This window comes from Haplochromis burtoni, unplaced genomic scaffold (assembly GCF_018398535.1).
Source record: "Haplochromis burtoni strain Fernald_Lab_line unplaced genomic scaffold, NCSU_Asbu1 Contig_153, whole genome shotgun sequence".
Classification (NCBI taxonomy): domain Eukaryota; kingdom Metazoa; phylum Chordata; class Actinopteri; order Cichliformes; family Cichlidae; genus Haplochromis; species Haplochromis burtoni.
This window is the reverse complement of record NW_024582514.1, coordinates 1,299,128-1,307,489: the sequence shown is the minus strand read 5'-3', so window position 1 is coordinate 1,307,489 and position 8,362 is coordinate 1,299,128. Positions and strand designations below refer to the sequence as shown.

Below are 8,362 nucleotides of genomic sequence, written 5' to 3'. Positions count from 1 at the left end.
ATATATATACACACATATATATACACATATATATATATACATATACACACATTTTTTTATATATATATATATATATGTGACTTGTTTAGTGGAAAAATCCTTTGAAGTGTGATACCGCTCACTGTGGTCACGTGACTGTGACTTTTTCAGGTTTCATTCAACACTTTTAGTTTCAGAAATAGACGGCTGTCAGTCGCAAACAGCGAATTTTCTCTTATTAAAGCTCTCGTTGGAGACATTTTCTATAATTTTACTCACTCCTTCACTTTCCACCAGCCTCTCTTTTCTTTTACTGTCCTGTTTGTAGTATGAGCCTAAAGGTTGAGTGAAACCTAACATTTCTGAAAGTCTCTTATTTTTCAAAATGTGAGCGACTGTTGACATTTAAGTTTATCACCTCTAATGGCATAACCTTTATTTTATCACCTTTGTTGACTCATCCACATTTAGGGCATGAATATGATGATGGGAGTGTGGATTAAATGTTGAATGACGCAGTGATTCAGCTTTTTCCTTCAGAAGTTGACAAAAGTGTAATCACTGACAGCAAGTGACATTTTGGTGAAATAAGTGTCAGCACTGTGTTATGAGCAAACTCCTATTTGTTTAATTTTCCTGCAAAAAGCACCTCATATTTCCCCCCTGGTCATTCACACCCCTCTGCAGTGACTCTGTGACCCACCGGTGGGCCCTGCCCCTCAGTTTGAGATACCTTGACATAGCCCTGGATGGATGTGACGTGCCTTTACTGACCACTCTCGGTGCTGAGGTGTTCTGAGCATTGTTAAGTATAAAAACAAACCCTCTTTGTGTGCAGATATGATCTGATGTGCTGGTTTTACTCTTAGGTGGTCACCTCCTTTTAGCGTTTGTACTCTCACTCCATCGTGGGGACTTTAAAGCTGCTCTTGAAATTCAAATCATTTCCCTCTGTAGCTGGTGACTAAAAACTATTTCCTTCCCATGGATTTAAGTTAAAAATCAGTCTTCTGTTGCAGTGATGTTTCCTGCACAGCGGAGGAGAAACTTTGCTGAGACTTGGTTTTCTCTGGCTTGGGAAGTGACTCAAAGTTAACTGAGCTGGCTGCAGGTTTGCACCTCATCATGTCAGGATCTTCCTCCTCTTACAGTAAAAACCCCGAGTCTCCTTATCTGATGTGGCTTGTGCTACTAAGCTGCACTTTAGGGTTGCTATTCAACATCTTGCAACTCTAGTTTCATGCTCATAGCCTCACAGAAGCTGCGGGAAGCTGCGGGCTGCACCTGGTGTGTGTGCAACCTCAGGCACAAAAAGAAGAAGTGAGACAAACGAGCAGCAGACTACATACAAAATCTGCCTGCAGAGCCAAGTTAACTGTGTCAGAAACAGTGTGGTTTTGTCTGTGTGTGTGTGTGTGTGTTGGTGTGTGCTTTACAATGAAATGTGCTTGAATTTTTGGTTGGCTTGGATTTATCTTTAACCCCAAAAAGAGGAAGAGAGATCATTTTTATGACGCTGAGAAATTCAGACAAATTATGCCAAATACCTGCACATGTGTGTGTGTGTGTGGGTGTTTGGCTTATTTGATAACTGACCTACATCAAAATAAGATGATAAATGATCAGCTTCAGGCTTTCTTGTGTTTCTCGTGTCTGAACGTTGAGCTTGCTGCCATACTGGAAGAAAAAGAGGATATTTTCAGGAGACTGAAGTATTGCAAAAGTCCTTTCTGACGTAATCTGGAGGCATCATTGTATTCTGAAAAAGACTTAGAAATGCATATTCCCCCACAATGACTCATCTGCAGTGAGTGATGGAACAAAGTTCAAAATGCTGCTGCTTGTCTAGAAGAACCAAAATACACTTTAAGTGCTTCTCGTCTTTTTCCACTCATGAGCTGATGGATGCATCAGGGACGGTGTGTTGGCCGACATGCAGGCTGGAGGATCAGGGGATCGAACCATAGATCGTCTGAGGAGTAGAGAACATGATCTACCTTAAGTTAGACCAAATCTCCACATTCCGTATATTTCAAACACACCTTTATGCCGTACCTGGACACATTATACAAAAACTGTGAAAACCCCTATGCAGATGATTTGTTTCCCTGAAGTTCTTCTACTGTTGATTTTATAGTCTGTGTCCATAAATCTACAACAGAACAATTATTTAAGATATTGTCTGCATCATGCACATGTCACCAGTAATCCTTTTTAAAACATCACAGTATATCCCAGTGGTATATCCCAGTACTGCTAGTCCTAAAATTCTCTCTGATACGTCTGTCTGGGATTAAATTTATTCAGATTACAGATGACCTCTGAGTTTTTAAGAGCTTCACCAATCAGACTGTGTCAAAATGTTTAGGTCGAGGCATAAATAACCACGAGGTTACGCTAAATTTAAAAAAATCATCAAAAGGGACTAAAGTAGCTCAAATGTTCAAGTCTCAAGACTGAGCTTGAGCTCCGACCGTACACACAGGTGTGAGTTTTAGCTCGTGTGCTTTTTGACTGACCTCGTTTCTGGCTGGTGTTTGCTTTTCAGCTCCGTCCCTCCTCCACCCTTCCTTTTTCCATCCCTCACAATGATCTGTGTGACGTTTTGCGTCGAGGAGCCGGTAGTCGTTGTATGCCCTGCTGAGAGAAAGTGAGAAGGAGGAGGCCGCCTACGCTCAAAGCGCGTTGGCATGTGCGCCAACGCACTACGGACGCTGCGGCGTTGGTCCTGCCTCGTGTGGAATAAGAGAGCTCCGCCATCAGCCATGTTTGCTCTATTATCGCTGCTCAAAATCGACCATTAGCTCAACACAGCGGGTCAAAATGATTCGCACGCCGTTGTGCAAAAATCCCGAGTTTAGCTTTAGCATCTTCTCTGACCGCTTCTCAGAACTGCCAGGTGTGTTTTTTAGTTTTAAGAATGAGATGCGGACACATCCATCCGGTCTGTGTGCACTAAACACACCAGAGAGGAAGCACGGAGAGATGAGACTGACAGAGATTTCTTATCTTTAGCCGTAAGACAGAGTATGAATAATAATATGTTTAAAACCAGTGCAAGTGTTTATATATTTATGGGGCTGCTCAAAGTTAGATATGTTTAAGTAAGATATGGTTAAGATTACAGCTGGGTTTATATCCGGCTGCTTTCAGGGACAACAGACTCATGTGAGGTGTAATCGGAGTTCTTGTTTCCCTTCACCTCGTTCCTTGTCTCGAGACTGTAGGAAAGCAGAGTATGAGGATGCTTAGAGTGTCATCATCACAGAGGTCAGCGAGAGGAAACACCCCTCTGCGGCACACACTTCAAAGTGGAAATGTTTCTGTGGAAGGTCCACAGCTTCCTCTGTGTGTTTGTTTGTTTACTGCACAGGGTGTCTTTCCTCTCAGTGACCTCTGCTGTGTGTCTCTCTCACACAGTGATTGCATGGAGTTTCCATTGTCGCTGTTGTTTTTCTTGCCTCAGCTTTCAGGCTCTGATTGCTTTTGTTTGACTGTACTGCTCGTGTAAGCTCAGCCGTTGTGCGACCAGACCTTTGCTTTTCTCAGTAGAGAGTTAGAAACTCTCTACTGTGAAGTGAAAGCTTTGTATTGCTCAGTTTTACCCAGAAATGCTGTGTAAGATAGTCCAAAAAGGTACCGCACAGGTACGTTTTTATCTCGTCCCTAACGATAAGAGTGACTAAACTTTCCGAGAAGCAACTCACAAATCATCATCAGACAGATACCGAAGCTCTGCACGGCCTCTTTAGGTACACAAGCGACGCAGTTTCAGTGCTGCCGTTTTGGACATCGGCCCTGTGATGCACAGTGGAGGGATTTTTATGACAGTTTCATGTTAGAGACCACATCCAAAACAAAACATGACCAATATTGTGAAATGATCACAGAGGAGCCCAGCAGAGTGAGCGTCCGGCAAAAACAGCTATCCAGCTGGAGGACGGGCCAGATTTAAGCCTATTCAAATTGAACTAATCCATTTTATTTTTTTGAAAGTAACTCTCAAACTGGACTTCCTCTGATGGCAGCTTGAGGCTTGTTCCAAACCAGTCAATCCCACGTTCAAATATAAATCTCTACAGTAGAAATAAATGTGTCCAGGACCTGTCTGTGGTTAGTTTCCACCTTTATAGCAACTGAAGTTTTTTGTTAACCGTCCTGGAGTTAATCTGATAAGGCTTAGAGTGAGGAGCATGCAGATCTGCCAACATTACTAGCCTCCCATTGTCTGGTAGCTTCACCTGCACTAACTGGAGTCTCTTGACTGTGTTTGCGCTCTTTTTGTCTTTTTAATTCAATTTTAATTCGGTTTTCTGGGTGCTGGAGCGTTTCCCAGCTCTCATAGGTCTGGAAGGTGGAAACACCTTGGGCAGGTCTCCAGTCTTAGTGCACAATATGCTAACTTCTCTCAGCAGTACTGTTTTTGTTTTCTTCTACATACTGGTCTGCTGTATCTGATCAGAGGCAAATGTGAACAGACCACAGGGTAACTCGTTACTCAGCTAAAGATCAGCTCAGCTGCCTGCTTTGAACCTGATGCAGGGTTTCCCAAATGTTTAGATTCATTTCGTGGCACATGTTCAATGAAGAAAGAAGCCAGCTTGCACACTTTCTCCTCCACCTTGTAAGACAGCAGCTCATCATGCTTTGTTTTCAGAGCAGGTGGTTGGTCATCCACCTCAAAGCTTAACTCGGGACCACCCGGTTTGCGTCACAAGCCTGTTGTTGTTGCATATCGCTGAATTTCATTGACATTCTGTGGTCTCTGGTTGCTGGTGTCTTCCTGTGTGTACGCCACCTTAGATTGCAGCTGGCGAAGAAGGTAGTGTTCTGCTCTGCAGCCGCAGCTAGCTCAGCCCAGGTCCACATGACTCCCCGGGGTCAGGCTGGACCTCTGCCTCTGATGGAACCACCAGGAGAGCAAAAGGCCTAACCTCGCCAGCTGCAGTGAAGGCGGTGGAGCTTGATGATATCGAGGACCGCCACTGCACCAACCCGACAGAAACTCAACAGTCAGGGCTGAGGCTGGCTGGTTATCAGAGATCGAGGAGATTAACTGTTCAGAGAAACCTTCTCAAGATAGTCAAGTGACCAGAAAAAAACTGCAGCTGTCATCACATGTGGCTGTGCAGCAGAAAAATGTGGAGCAAAGGTGCTGAGAGGGAGTGCAGTAAAGAAAAAACTGGAGCATGAGCCAAGGTTAGCAGAGCTGCACGAGCATCTCACATTATCACAGTCTCTTAGAATAAATGCATGAGCTTGCTGTCTTAGACAAAGCTGTGCCCGTGAAAATAAAAGAGTCTTTATTTATCTTTTATGCCATGAGGATGTAGGTGCTGCTCCTCGGAGCTTCACAGTTCTCCAACCGCCACTCTGAGGAAAGATTTCCCAAGCGCCTGAAAACTACCTGTGCTCTAGTTGAACTCCAGTTTGAGATTTAAACTTTAGTTTGTGCTTCAGTGATCTCCTAAACCGTTGCCAGTGTTTGGCCGTTGGAGGCGCGGGGGTGGGACAACAACGTCTCCGCTGTGATGCGGTGTGTTAAATTCGCTGTACACAGTTTAATCTCAGCAGGTAAACTCGACACAGCGATCGTTCTTTTACCTTTTGAGTTTGTGAAAGGATGGATTTATAGGTCGGTCATGGCTAAAAAAAAGGAAACCCCTTAATGCAAATGAAGTCGTCAGTTGTTTGTGACCACCCTCCCACTGCGACTACAACACCCAGACTTTCCACTGTGCCATTTCAGTATCAATCTCAGAGGCGCAGACCGCCTACCGCCAACGTTAAATTTACCTCCAACTGCAAAGTGTCGACTTCCATCGTTGTTTTTGCCGATGGCGTTAATTTTCCGACAAATTGAATTTTGCGCCTAGCAAGGCGGAGGTGGCCTTCTTGCGTTCTTCTCATTTGATTAGCATCTTAAACATGCCTGCTGTTAAAATGCTAATGATGTTGTTCTAATGCCACAAACTGCTTTGTAAACAGTGGTTTTGTTATAACGACTCAGTAGCAAGATGAGTGTGAAGGACACGGATGACATAACGTGGCAGTTAGTGTGCTGCTAGTGTAGCTCTGTGCTCGCGGGCTGACGGAGGATGGTTGGAGGGGGTTAAACTGCCGTCATTTTGACATCACTTTGTGAACACTTTGTACCTCGGACAGAGGAGTGGTTGAAAAACCCATGTGTCACCGTGTCGTTGCTTTTTGAACCTCCCTCTCTGAGGCAGTGGAGTTTTCCGTGTCACACGTGTGCAGGCTGTCATGCCCTCGCTGACCGACTACACTTATGACTGTTTCTCTTCCTCTGAGTGCAGTGAGAGTGTGGGCAGCTGTCACATCTCAACTTTGATGTTCAATATGTGTAAAATCATCTCTGCGCCTGTAACCACTGAAAAAAGGAAGTTACTCCTGAGTTATCTACCTGATCACTGTGTTCTTCTCCATCTTTGCTCGCCGCCGCCGCTCGTCCAGGTGAGCGTGCGCTGTGGGCTTGTTTCCTTTGTTTCCTGAATAATTAAGTCTAATTAAGAAGACAACATTTGACACTCTGTACCCGTAATGATGAGTCTCCACACCTCAGCATAGATCAATAAAGACGTGGTTTGATAGTCTCCAGGTTTTCCGAAGGTGCGCAGACAGAGAGCACCCTCGCTAACCTCTGATGCAAACCCGGTCATTTTGTTCTATAAGTGGGCGGTCTTCATCGGTTACTCCTCGTCAGGTTTCAGATGTCTTTTCTGTCACAGTTAGTGTTCCCCACGGTTTTTCTATCACACCTGTTCCAGTCAGTTAATCACGCTCCTGTGATACACACTCACCTGTTTCCCTCATTTCCCTCCCACATCGCCTTGTCTCTGCATATTTCCTACTTCCTTTGCGTTACACCTCATGGGTTTTTTGTTTCCTTGTGTATTACAGCATCTGTTTGTGGATTTTTGCCTCTTGCTAAGCTCCCCCTCTGTAACTGATCTGCTGTAGGTGACCATTTTTGTGGTCCCTTTTCCTTTTTTGAAACCTTTACGGGAAAATATGTCACAGACAGGGTTAAAGGTTGTTTCTATGTTCTGTATGATATATAAGAACCATCCAGCCAAAGTAGCACCTACAGGAACTGCAGTTTTCGGTGCCTCGCTTATGTACAACTTCCCTTCACACGTATCGGGCTTGCAGCTCTGACTAGTGATTAGTCTCAACAGTTAATGCATATAAATAACTCGGTGATGTTTCTAGTGCAGTTAATGCTAAAGCTTAACTGTTAACTAGTTGTGTAAGTCCGTACTAAATACAAGGATTTATTTAAGCCAAAAATGTTTCATAAGTCTTAAAGTCTCTGTTAAAATGAAGAAGATGATAAACATGATATCTATCTAAAATTTGGTTACCATGGAGATGACCAACATGAACACCTGGTGTTGCTTTTGGTTAAATTCTCTAAAACCTTTAAAACTTGAGACAGCTGTGAAACATTAATTCGTTGATGATTGACGTCCTCGATGCCTCGTGTCCGAGACGGTTTGTTGGCCTTCGTCTTTCCTCACCGTGTTTTGGCGTTTAGCGTCTAACAGTGTTCGACCTGCTTTTGCGAGTTTATTTTTATCAGTAAGTTATTGTTAGAATGGCGTGCCCGTCCTCGCCCATTTATTTTAACCTCATACTCCCACATGATCACTGAGGTCTGCTGATACTGTGTGTACCGAGGTCCTGACACTGGTCTTTGCTATCAGGTCCTCATCAGCACTGAAGACCTTTGAGACCTTTGCTTTTACTGCTTTTGTACAAATCTGTTGTGTTCCTTTTTGGTGATTTTATTTTAGTCACCAAACTACACATTCTTCACCAGTTTGTTGGTTTTAAATGTGCTCGTGAGTAAATTTCACTTGACTTTACTTGACCGTGTGAAGTCTGTGTGCGTGTGTGACTGTGACGCACAACTCAAGCTGTGAAGCGATTAAACCTCACTCAGTTTCTTTTTAGACTTCATCAGACTCACAAGGCTAGACTTTCTGAGTGGTGCTGTTTGTCTCATGTCACATGATGTGTGCGATCACCCTCATGTAAGAGAGCTTTAATCGTCTCTGCCAGCCAAAGGAACAATGCGCCTAGATCGATCGCAGCGGTTGGACAAAAATAATTGTGCCGTTTTTATTTCTCGGTACGACTTTTACCGTGTGTAAGAATGTAGCGCATGAGCTTCAACTCGGAGGAAATGTTTGTGTGTGTGAGAGCATTTTTTTATAGTTCTTTTATAAATAAGTGCGCAAAGAGAAGTGACACCTTCTGGGATCACACTTTTAAAGGTCATCGTATGTCTGTGTGTGTGTGTGTGTGTGTGTGTGTGTGTGTGTGTGTGTGTGTGTGTGTGTGTGTGTGTGTGTGTGTG

General features: G+C 43.9%; 1 protein-coding gene across 1 annotated transcript in view; it reads left to right on the top strand.

The window, feature by feature from the left end:
- Positions 1-8,362, top strand: part of LOC102307880 (mitogen-activated protein kinase kinase kinase kinase 5) — a 41,057-nt gene that overhangs the window by 6,885 nt on the left and 25,810 nt on the right. The gene's annotated exons all lie outside the window — the stretch shown is intronic.